The sequence below is a fragment of the Thalia democratica genome, chromosome 5 (assembly GCF_965202585.1).
Source record: "Thalia democratica chromosome 5, ktThaDemo2.hap1.1, whole genome shotgun sequence".
NCBI lineage: Eukaryota > Metazoa > Chordata > Thaliacea > Salpida > Salpidae > Thalia > Thalia democratica.
In genome coordinates this window covers 69,098,676-69,111,888 of record NC_139169.1, presented here as the reverse complement: position 1 = coordinate 69,111,888, position 13,213 = coordinate 69,098,676, and the positions used below count along the sequence as shown (strand labels likewise).

Here is a 13,213-nt window from a genome sequence, read left to right as displayed (position 1 = left end):
TTTGTAAATTATATTATAAAAGTTGTACTTAATTTTATAAAATGTAGAATGTTATAAAAGTTCACTTGAAAGTTTAAAATTTGTAAACAATGTTTTAAAAATTCATTTGATGTTATAAAAATTGTACCAAATGTTTGAAATTGTGTTTAGTGTAATAAATGTTGTAGTTTGTGTTATTAGTAACTTTTTTTTTAATTTGAGTAATAAATATGTTTTTGTATTTTATAGTTTTAGAAATTAAACTTAATTTCATAGTTATTAATTTTTCGTTATTATTTCAAAATTAGTTTTAAATTTTGAGTTCTGTTTTAGTTAATATTATAATATTTTTACTAAGTAGATTTTTAGGCTTAGTTTTATTTTGTTTTTATAACACAAAATCAAATATTTAATAAATACTTCATTTAAACAAGTATTTCTTAAAGAATTTTGAACTGCTTTAAATTTTAATTTTTTGACATTTAATTATTCTGTATTGTGGTCTGCAATTGTTATTAACGGTATACAATGCAATTAAATAAACATTGTATAGCATTTTGCTTTAGGCTAAACACAAAACTTGTTTATATTTTAGTTATACGCCTTCTTAACGCACGGGGATATAGCTCAGTGGTAGAGCAATCGACTGCAGATCGATAGGCCCTTGGTTCAAATCCGAGTGTCCCCTCTATTTTTAAAATTTCTTGAAAACATTTAAAAATAAATTATAGTAAAACTGTTTTTTATCAATAAGAGCAGATAAATGTTGACTAGCTTGATTAAATATAATACTATAACGAAGACATGTAAATAAATTGAATAAAACAATAAATACAAGTAAGTTTATATCAAATTTTGAGAGTACTTGTTACTTCAATATCAAAAAATGTTCCCAGACCGGGAATCGAACCCGGGCCGCGTGGGTGAGAGCCACGAATCCTAACCACTAGACCACCTCGGAGAACGTTTGGGATGAAGAAATAGCATTTATATAGACTCTAAGTAGCGCTAAAGGTTATAAAAAGTTTATTTCTACCAAAACCTATCAAAATATTTTGATTTTTTAATGTTGTTGTTGGTCGTGTAGTGAAGTTAATTGTTTGTTAATTATTCAAAACACGACTTTTATAAATGCTCATAGAAAAGTTAATAAATATAGACTATTAATGTATTTTCTAGTTAACGTATTGTAATAACAACATATATATATATATATATATATATATACGGAATTAAGTTATTTAACTTAATAAATTAAATTGTTCACACTGAGCCCACCTTGAGGGCTTTATTATTAAAAAGGTTTATAAGATGCAAAACTCAAAGTACTCGAGTTTCGTGACTATTCACTCATCAGCTTCAAAACAAGTTTAAAATAAAGCACAAAACAAAATTACCAATGAAAGGTAAAAATTTTTTGCATAAATAGATTATGACGTAATTTTGAAACTATCAAAAATCATGCAAAACGGCTTTTTCAAAAATTAATTTACCAATAGACAATAAACTAGCGAAAATTCATATAACTTTAGTGAGTAACTATATATTAGGACAGATAATTGAAAGAGGTACAGATAAAATTAAGATGCAAATTAAAATTTAAGTTATTTTAAGATGAAATTAAAACTTGTTAAACTTTAAAAGCGACTTTTTTATATGTCTACAAGACGATACAAACTCGCTTCTTTTGTTTAGGCATCTCTTGTCTTTCTGCGCATAAACAACGGCTGATGCTTCTGTGAGACACAGCCTACATATTGGGCTAGAGCCGTCGGCTATAGGCTGTGCTCTTTTTATAACTTCCCAGGATATTTCGAAGTCAATGCCGCTGCGCTTTAAGCCACAAACATACTTCGAAAGTTCAGTGTCATTTTCATATATGCCGACTTTAAAAGATTTTTTATGATTGGCATACCTGAATCTAAACAGAGTCGAGCACAAGCCGACATAGAACCTCGTCTCAACGCCAGAGTTAACTGTGGCCTTGTAGACGATGTTATCTTAACGGCAATTACCCCCTTTCAAATTATATTTACAGCTACCAGCGCAGCCACATTGACTTTGAAGTCCTGAGTTTTGATTTAAAATTTTTTGGTTGTGTGCCTTAATGATATTCTTAAAATTTGCCATACACGAATAACTTATTCGCATATTATGTTTGTTGAAAATTTTTATTAGCGGGTTTTGTTTATTGAAGTGTTTTTTGATTAGATTTATAATTTTTCTTCCAATACTAGTTTTTACAGAATTACTAAAAGGAGGGTTGTACCAGATTACATTTCTTTTTCTTTTGTGTTTTTTATTATTAGGTTGTTGCTCAGATTTTTCAAATTTAAGTTTGTTGTCGTACCCGCATTTTTTTTTTCATATTCATCTTTAGTCTTTAGAAAATTTTCTTCTTTGCTTGATCGTTTATTTAGGCGTTGATTTATTATTTTAGGAATTTGTTTTATAATGTTTTTAGGGTGGCTTGATTGTTGGTTTACATACATAATTTTAGCGTTTTGTTTCGTGGAAGGCATAAAAGAGATATAATTCAAGTTGAGCTTCACATCTAGGAAGTCAGTTATCACTAGTGGAGATTCCACAGTGACTCTCAACCCCATAGACTTGAAGAAGGCATGAGTTTGTTTTTGTAGCCTTCAATTTTAAAGCCGGAAGAGTTGGGCAATACAGCTAGACCATCGTCTCTGTATAACCCAACTCTATTTAAACCAAAGATATCTTTTAACCCGTCTAACAAAAAAAGTCCAACAAGTTCGCATAGTTCTGCGCCCATGTAAGATCCCTGTCCTACGTCAAAAAGTTTGGTGGTATTTACTCCCTTTTTACGCCACAGGGCTCCTTGTTCGCAGAGTACCGATTTGCAGGCATTTCTTATCAGACTTAAGTCCTCGGCAGGTACGCTAATGTAATTATTAGCAAATTTCAGTGATTTAATCACCAACTCTTCACTAATAGAAGGATAATAATCGACCACATCGAACTTGAAAAAGCTGTACTTCTGTTCTCCAATCCAATAAACCAACTTAAGACTTGGTTCGTGTTGGTCCACTGCATAAGTTTGGATTTCAGACGCACAGCTTTGTTGATGCGGTCGATTTTGACCTTACATATACGTCCTACATCAGACTTAGTGGGGTTAATCAATCTACATTTATGGTGTGTTAAAAAATTCTCTTTGTGGTCTTTAACCGTTATATATGCACTTTATAATGGTAGTTTTTTTTATTCTGTCGTGTATTTTAAGTGTTTTTGTTAAATTTTTAGCTTCTAAGTTTATTTCATTTAAAAATGTTATAATACATTTTACATAGTCTTTAGTAATATTATTAATTAATAATTTTCTATTTTCACTCACTGAAACTTCATAAAAGTTTGCAGTTTTGTCTGAAGGTACAATCAAATTGTTGCACCTATATCCCGCACAATTATTAATAGTTCCGTCTGGAATTGGCTTCTTGTTTTTCTGAACTCCACGTTTTCACCATTCTGATTAGATCTTCTTCAAAAGCCTGCAGATGTTCTATCGGCTTTGGTGTACGTGTGGTTTTGAAGCCGTAGTTGTCATGATTCTCTGTTGACACATCTTCTTCTTCGAAAAACTTTGCCTTTAAAAAAGTTTAACAAGTTTTAATTTCATCTTAAAATAACCTAAATTTTAATTTGCATCTTAATTTTATTTTTACCTCTTTTAATTATCTGTCCTAATATATAGTTACTCACTAAAGTTATATGAATTTTTGCTAGTTTATTGTCTATTGGTAAATTAATTTTTGTACAAGCCGTTTTGCATGATTTTTGATAGTTTCAAAATTACGTCATAATCTACTTATGCAAAAAGTTTTTAACTTTCATTGGTAATTTTGTTTTGTGCTTTATTTTAAACTTGTTTTGAAGCTGATGAGTGAATAGTCACGAAACTCGAGTACTTTGAGTTTTGCATCTTTAAATAAACCTATAAAATATACTGATTCGGTGCGTAATTGCAAATGCGCACCGATGTTGATGAAAAACTCCATAAGGAAAAATGTTATAACTTCATTAACTTTATAAGAACTTAGACTCAAACAGTACGCAACTAGTAAGTGCACCGTAGTAGTATAACCTTATGACAGATTTTTTTACAAAGAAAAATGCTAACATTTTGATAACATACCATAAAGCTAAACCTGTTTTAATGTGATAATGATTCAAGAATAAACAAACTGTATAAAAATAGCAATAAACAACTGCTAACAAAATAAAAATAAATTGATAATAAGAATAAAAATATTAACAACATAATTTTAAAGAAAAATAGCAAAAAACAGAAAAAATAAAAAAATAATTTAAAAGAAATAATAAACAAACAGTTCATACTGTGATTACAGTTTTAATCTCACTATACAAAAACAGTTGTTTTAATTAACTAAAATTATTTTTGTTTTTATTTTTTTTATTTATTAAGATAACAAACAAATCAAACTTTGTTTTTTTATCAGCGATAAAGTTTAAAAATTAATCAATTTTTATAGCAAGTTATTTTAAAACTTCTTTAGTCACATCATGAATAGATTTATAGCAACTTAGAAAACAAAATTTTCCCAATAAATTTTTAGTCTAAAAGACATAATTGATTAATTATAAATTTATTTTGTTTTAAATCAAATTTTAAACGATATTTAAAAAAAAAATTCTTTCTACTAATTGTTTGTAGTATTTAAAAAATGCTATTTCCTAAAGATCTTAGAAAAACTTACTTTAAGATAAGTGAAAAGTTATATTTATTGTGCATTTTTAAAAGCATGGAAAAGTTGACCTTAAAAAATTTATCTTTCAAACAATTTGTTTTGTTTCAGAAACATTTAGTAAAATCTTTCCACACACTCAGGATAACTCAGGATTTTATGAAGATTTTGAAAACTTTAGTATGACTCAGTAAAATCATGATCACTCAGAATGTTATAAGTATTTTTAAGCTCAGGCTAACTAAGGATAGATTGTTTTTTTTTTAACTCAGGGTAGATTTAGTGGTTTTAAAAGCTTTGTTATAAAGTTTAGTTTCTATTAGTTTAAAAACAATAAAAAAGTTCTCTAAAAGAATTTAAAGTGCTTATGATGACACATGACATTTTTAAACTAGCTCAGGACAGTTATTTTGACTCAAAGAGTGGCAAGGCAATTCTGAATTCTTCAAAGTAATTTGTTTTTTGATTTTTTGTGTAAAATATGTTTTATAATATTAAAGAAAAAGTAAACATTTGTTTTCATTAATTTTTAGATTGTTATTTTAAAAAACATTCAAAGTAATATTGTATGGAATGTTGCAAGTATAAAAATATGTCAGGTAGGAAATTGTCTGAAGTTCAATAGCTTGAATTGAAAAATAGCAGACCAACACCAGATATTGCTATTACTTAAGACTGCAGTTCAAGTGATTTGAAATTTTTAATTTTTATTTTGTTTATATTTCAGATTTTCTTCATTTATTAAGACTTATTTTTACAGTTTTATATTGTAATATAGGTAAAAATGTAGAAGTTAAAAAAAAACTAGCTCTTTAGGTTTCTCCTACAAAAAATTTAAAACTTTCAATTTTAATACTAAAGATTTAAAACTTTTATATAAAAGATAAAGATAGTATATTAAAAGCTGCAACAAACTAAAAGTATGAGTTATTTTGAGTTTTATACAATTTTTTTGTTGATATAAAATAGATATCGAACATTATTTAGAAGTTGCACAAAAAAAAGTGTTTTGAGATATTAATAGTTATACTTAGTTGACTATTTATTTGTAGTTTAAGTCCATAGGGTGATTGAGCCATGTTTTTTAGAAGTTGATCTTATTTGAAAGATTTTTTTAAGCTTTAAGATGCTTTTAATTGTTTTAAAAAATTCGAATTATTTTTTGAGATATGACCAGTCAAAGTCGGGCCGCATAATAGGTTACCTATTGGAAGGATAAACTAAAACAGCGAAAAAAGCTAGTTTGTTTAAAATCTATCTCCTCCTACATTTTTCAAGCAATCTTCTTCAAACTTTAAGAGTTTAATCTTTATACAATAACAAAAAAATATTACTTGTTAACTCAAAATTTTATGGTAAATTTTTTTTTTTTTTGACAAAAAAAGATGATTTAATTTTTTTTATAAAATTTTTATCTGTTTTAATTATCTAAATTCATAAGTAACGTTTTTTTTCTTGTAATATAAGAAACATTTTCTAAAATTTGAAGAATATTTCTTGAAAAATGAAGTTGGAGATAGATTTTAAGTAATTTTTTAAATTTCCGAGAAAATTGACAACGAAAAATTTGCGGTCCAAAAGTTTTAATTTAGGGGATTTTTTGAGAAAAAAATTTGCACAACCCCTGACCAAAATACCACGCTACGCAAATGATATATACTATAAATTATGATTATTAAAGATGATGAATAAATGTTTTCTTTCTTTTTGTTCTATTGTTTTAATGTTTATATATGTATATATATATATATATATATGTTGTTATTACAATACGTTAACTAGAAAATACATTAATAGTCTATATTTATTAACTTTTCTATGAGCATTTATAAAAGTCGTGTTTTGAATAATTAACAAACAATTAACTTCACTACACGACCAACAACAACATTAAAAAATCAAAATATTTTGATAGTTTTTGGTAGAAATAAACTTTTTATAACCTTTAGCGCTACTTAGAGTCTATATAAATGCTGTTTCTTCATCTCAAACGTTTTCCCAGGTGGTCTAGTGGTTAGGATTCGTGGCTCTCACCCACGCGGCCCGGGTTCGATTCCCGGTCTGGGAACATTTTTTGGTATTGAAGTAACAAGTACTCTCAAAATTTGATATAAACTTACTTGTATTTATTGTTTTATTCAATTTATTTACATGTGTTCGTTATAGTATTATATATAATCAAGCTAGTCAACATTTATCTGCTCTTATTGATAAAAAACAGTTTTACTATAATTTATTTTTAAATGTTTTCAAGAAATTTTAAAAATAGAGGGGACACTCGGATTTGAGCCAAGGACCTATCGATCTGCAGTCGATTGCTCTACCACTGAGCTATATCCCCGTGCGTTAAGAAGGCGTATAACTAAAATATAAACAAGTTTTGTGTTTAGCCTAAAGCAAAATGCTATACAATGTTTATTTAATTGCATTGTATACCGTTAATAACAATTGCAGACCACAATACAGAATAATTAAATGTCAAAAAATTAAAATTTAAAGCAGTTCAAAATGCTTTAAGAAATACTTGTTTAAATGAAGTATTTATTAAATATTTGATTTTGTGTTATAAAAACAAAATAAAACTAAGCCTAAAAATCTACTTAGTAAAAATATTATAATATTAACTAAAACAGAACTCAAAATTTAGAACTAATTTTGAAATAATAACGAAAAATTAATAAGTATGAAATTAAGTTTAATTTCTAAAACTATAAAATACAAAAACATATTTATTACTCAAATTAAAAAAAAAAGTTACTAATAACACAAACTACAACATTTATTACACTAAACACATATTCAAACATTTGGTACAATTTTTATAACATCAAATGAATTTTTAAAACATTATTGACAACATCTTATACATTTTAATAGGTGTTTTATATCATTTAGTGCAACTTTTACTCCATTGTTTACAAATTTTAAACTTTCAAGTGAACTTTTATAACATTCTACATTTTATAAAATTAAGTACAACTTTTATAATATAATTTACAAATTTTTTAACATTTACCCATTTAAACTAAGAAAAATAAAAACTCATCTGCTATTTATTTAATAAACAATTTGATAGCAATACATACAATATTCACAACATAGAGTACAATTTTATATACAATTAAGTATAAAGTTTAAAACATAAACATGACTTTTATAATATTTAGTGCAACGTTTTATATATCTAAGTAAAACTTTATAACATTAAGTATACTTTTTTAACTTTAGGAGATTTTTTAAAAATTTAAAAACCTTTTATAACAACATGAATAGCATATAAAACTTTTAGGGTATTTTTTGGAACATTATTTACAATTCTTAAAACATAAAGTAATGACTTTTTTACATAAGTTACTAGGTTTTTAACAAAAAGTGAAACATTTATAAAATTATTTTAAAATTGAAAAAATTAACTACAATTTTTTCAACAATTTCTACAGCTTTAATATAGTAAAACTTTTTATACATTTAGTAAAATTTTATAACAAAATTTTAACTTTTATAATAACAAGTAATTTTTAGGAATGTTGAATAAAAATTTTATAATGTTTAGTGAACTTAAATTAACACTTACAAAAAACTTAATAATTTCAATATAAAGCTTAAATTTACTATAGAAATATAGATTAAATTATTTAAAGCACACCTACTTTGATGTTCAAAATAGATTTAGACCAGGGTTTCCCAAACTCATTTTCTAAATCGCCCCCTTTTCAGAAATTTGAAAAATAATCGCCCCTCACGATTTTACAATGTATTTTTTTTCTTGAGTACAAATTTTTAAGCCGAAAAAGTTGTGTTCGAAATGTAATTTAGTCTGGTACTTCTTATGCACGCACTTTTGGGCTGTGTTTAAAGTAGTTTACAGGGCTTGAGAAAATAAGTTATATTTGTTTTCTTATAAGCCCAGTAAAGTGTATAAAATACTTAACTATTAAAAAGCTTTGTGCAATCTGTAATCAATCCTTTTTAGGTATGAATTGTTTTGAAACTAATGAAACTTTTAGGGTAGTGGTGGACAACTTTTGTAGTCAGCAATTAATATTTACTAAATAAAACTTTTTTAGTTTCAACTCGTTAAAAAAGTGTATTTGCGGGCTGCATAAATTAAAAAAAATAACATATATGAAAATTAAAAAACTCGAACAAAATTGTAATAGAATGATTTAGTATTATTGTGATCTAGGAAATACTTTTTTTAATTGAAAACCAAATTGAAAGTGTATTTCAAAATTTTAAGTATCAAAAAACTAAATTTTGTTTATTTTGCACAAGTAGTTTTTAAGTTACTTAGCGGGTCTAAATTTGACTGGATCTTAACCGTACGTTACCCATCTGAAATCTTAACTTAAACCTGACATTATAATAATATCTCATATAACGAACTTCGGACATTTAGAAATTAATACTAAGTAACTTATTTTAGCCGCACAAAATACTTTATACTATTTTATAAATAGGCATGTTCTAAAATTAATTTTACCAGAGATTAAAAAACTACAAAAGAATGAACAATTTTTTTTACACATAATAAAATAATATTAAAGCATAGTTTCTGATCTAGTTTGAGGAAGTTCGACCGACTATTTGATTATCTCACATGAAAAGTGGTCTCATAAACAGCTTCAGTTAATGCAGTAAAATTATTAATTTCAATGCTAAGATATATTATAGCAAGTTAGTTGTAAAGTTAAAAACTTAACTTTTTAAACTATACGCTTTGTAGTAGAATGCCATTAAATAGTATTTGACTTGGAATAACCTTTAGGAAACTAAACCTTAAATTTACATTTTATTTTTTTTTTAAATTGAATTCAAAAAAATAAGTCTAAAGTTTTACAGTTAATTCTGTTAACAGAAAGTAATCGATTAAAAATTTTTTTAATTAGGTTAAAATTTTGTTTTGTAACTGTAGCAGTCTTTTTGATGGCTTATTTAATACTGTTTAAATTTATTTTTTCTCTATTTATTAGCCTATAATAATTTACCAGAATAAAATAGTGAAAAACTAAAAGCTAGTGTTGAACTATTAAAATAAACAACATATTCTAATTGCTAATATATTAAAAATTAAGATAAAACAAAAAAACAGTTGTATTAATAGTTTCAAAATCCTTAATGTATAAATTTTTTTACAATAATAAATCAAGTTAGAAAATAAAATTGAGTTTAAGAGTCTTTTAAATAAAAAAATTGAAGTCATTTTAATTAGAGATCACAAATCTATACTCTTTTAAAACCAAAAAAATATTTGAAATAAAAAATTTAATGGTAATCAAGATTTTTTTATTTATACAGGTTAAACAAATAATAACAAAAGTATGTCAAATAAATTTCTTTTAAACAAATACTTTAATCACTATGCTATAAAAACTTTTAGTGTAATGTAAAACGACAAATATAAACTACAAAATTAACCAGGTTAAAATAAAACTATTAAAATGTTTAAAACATAAATCATTTAATAAATACAGTAGACTTTCGTTTGAGTTCGCACTTTGAACAAAATCAAAAAGTGCAAACTCAAAAATTATTACCACTGTCTTTACAAAATGATAAATTTAAATATGTTATATGCAATAACGTTATGCATATAACATGAAATCAACTAGTTATTAAAAAATTGATCTATATAAGCTATTAAATATTATGTATTTTTTTTTTATTAATACTTAATAGTAATAGACTTTATTTAAGTTAAATTTTAGAAAATATAAGTTTGCATTTTTTTAGGGTAAAAATTGCCAACTCAAGAAGAAGTCTACCGTAATTAATTTTTATTAGGCATTATGCAAACCTGTTGTAGAATAAATAACTTAATAAAAATTTTATTATAAAAAGACTACTTAAATACAATACAAACCAGGTTAAATAAGAAGTGTTTTAAAAGGTTTAATAAAATAAAAAAAACTTTCATAAAATAATGTCTGCTACTCAAGTCTAATAGAATGTGAAGGATGAGGTTCATGACTGCTTGCAAGTTTTTCTAATATGATTCTTAATCAGTAAAATAAAGCCTCCTTTACAAATATCTAGATTAGATCTTTTGCTCAAGATGTTGACAACTGATCTAAAAGCTTTCTCAACAACATAGCTAGAAGGAAAAACTATAAACAACAATCTAAATCCCTCTCAAATGATTGGATACTTTTGCCTTAGTTTTTGTTGAGTCCTAAAGCTTTCATATCGTTCTTTTGAAAAATATACTTTAAGTTCAAGGTCAGTTTGTAAGTCTAAGAAGGATTCCTGTTAGTCGTTTACTTTCAAAAAGATCTGCCTCGAAAAGATCCATATTTTTATCTATATGATAGCTTTTTTGTGTCAAATCGAAATTTTACTACTTAATATGTTGAAATTTTTAAAAACTCCAGATTTTTTGGGTTTTTTTTTTTGCGTAAATTGTCAAATTTCAGATTTTCCAGGTTTCTAGGTTAATTGGCAACCCTGTATAGTTTTATTTCTTAGCCTAACTTAGTAACTTTTTAAAAAACAATTGGAAATATCATGAGGTGATATAAGTATCACCTCATGATATTTCCAATAAAAATAAAAGTATACAGGGTTGCCAGTTTACCTAAAAATTTAATAATATATAACATAGATTTTTACAAATTTATGATCCCAAATAACATATATGTCAGATTATAAAAAGGTGAGAGGGATTCCGATCGTCTATGATCTATATAAATGTTAAATAAGAAAATATATGAATAAAAATATGTAATTTACTTGAAAATAGGAGTCATAAGTACTTGATTTTTTTCTATATTTTACATAAACAAAATAAACTTTTTTTTGTTTAAGTGTTACCTCAGGGTCAAATATTTAGTAGCAAGCTAAAATGAGTAAAATAGCAATATAAAAATTAAAAATTTTATCAAAGCCAAAAATTTTAAAATCGCCCCCTTTTCGCCCCCTTACTAGTTGTCGCCCACCCTTTTTCCCCCTTATTAATTATTGCCCCCCGACTTACTAAAATCTCCCCAGGGGCGATATCGCCCACTTTGAGAAACCCTGATTTAGACTATTAAACTAAAAAATTAAAATTTTAATGAAAGGTAACTAAGCAAATATTAAACACAGTTACTTAAAGATAAGCAGAGGTTTTGCAGAACTCTTGGTACACACATTCATATATATGTATATATATATATATATATATATATAGATAGATATATTTATTTATTTAACTTTAATTTTACGGGAACTAAGCAAATGTCATGAATAATCCTTCTATTTATACTAGTTTTATAACATTTATTTTGTTTTTAACAGTATATGTTTTAAAAATTCGTATATAATATTGACACTTGTATATAGTAAAAAAAACATAATGAGAAAAAAAACTTGATAAAGAATTGTTTGAACTAACTTTAAAATTCCTAAAATGGCAATCGAACCCGGTTCGCTTGGATGAAAGCTAGAAGTCCTAACCACTAGGACTAGACCATGTGTGACTACAACATAATGGTATTTACTACGTTTACAATAAGCATTATGACGTAACAATAAGAACTTAAGTAGTTGTTAAACGATGTGTATGTTGAATTATTAAAACTTTAGCTATAGTTTAGTATAGTTGATTTACGATAATGTTTTTATTTTATTTTTTAAGTTTAATATCCCTGATAACACGAATAAAGTTAGTAAATAAATTAGCAAGTTCACTACTTTTTTTATAAAATCACACTTGCAAAAAAAAATTTTAAAGAAAAAAATATTATAAAAATTTAAAACGTTTCAACTATGATAAAAGTAGTGTTATTTTAAAGTTTGTATCTCAATGCTGATTTAAAAAAAAGTACTATCTTATGTGAACCACGTGTGTTTTTAGGCGTCAATCACACAAACTATAAAAATATTTTTTTTTTAAATTGTACAAAAATTAATCACCAAATGATTTTGTATAACTATTCTAAAATGATATAAAAAACAACTTAATCTTCTTTAACTACTGAAAACTTAAAATTTTTGCAAGCATATCAATAACATAACTAAAAATTATTTTACTAACTGTAGTATAAAGTTCATATCAGGTATATTTTTATTTTTTTGGTGCAGAAAGATTGAAAATGCAAATATTGTCCTTTAAAAAAGGTTTTCTATACACAACGGTACGCAGTTTCGCTTTACTCTTTGTAAATAATATAACTGAAAAAAAAAAGTTTGGCTACTGACTTCTATTTCCTTAGTGAATGAAATTTTTTCATGTAACACGTTTAAGTTACAAAACAAAGCCTCATTACTTTTTTCTGTTGTGAGAAAACTAGACAATCGTCCATGTACCTTATGTAAAGAACTTGGGATGATAACTCTTCAACAAATTTAGATTCTAAATATTAAATAAAGATAATAGCGAACGTAGGCATAAGAGGAGGCCAAATAGCCACTCTGTCTACTTGACTATAAAACTAAAAAAAATTAAAATTAAATATAAATCCTTGGAGTTAAAATATACTTGAAGTAATAAGTGAGTTTATATTTGTTACCGTTTTTAGGTATTA

At 25.7% G+C, this 13,213-nt stretch overlaps 4 non-coding genes across 4 annotated transcripts; 2 read left to right on the top strand and 2 right to left on the bottom strand.

Annotated features, from left to right (window-relative positions):
• Positions 1 to 595: 595 nt before the first annotated feature.
• Positions 596 to 667, top strand: Trnac-gca (transfer RNA cysteine (anticodon GCA)). The gene has a single exon. It is a non-coding gene; the product is annotated as a tRNA-Cys (tRNA).
• A 201-nt stretch (positions 668 to 868) lies between these two features.
• Trnae-cuc (transfer RNA glutamic acid (anticodon CUC)) lies at positions 869 to 940 on the bottom strand. The gene has a single exon. It is a non-coding gene; the product is annotated as a tRNA-Glu (tRNA).
• Positions 941 to 6,705: 5,765 nt separating this feature from the next.
• Trnae-cuc (transfer RNA glutamic acid (anticodon CUC)) lies at positions 6,706 to 6,777 on the top strand. The gene has a single exon. It is a non-coding gene; the product is annotated as a tRNA-Glu (tRNA).
• A 201-nt stretch (positions 6,778 to 6,978) lies between these two features.
• Trnac-gca (transfer RNA cysteine (anticodon GCA)) lies at positions 6,979 to 7,050 on the bottom strand. The gene has a single exon. It is a non-coding gene; the product is annotated as a tRNA-Cys (tRNA).
• Between the last annotated feature and the right edge of the window lie 6,163 nt (positions 7,051 to 13,213).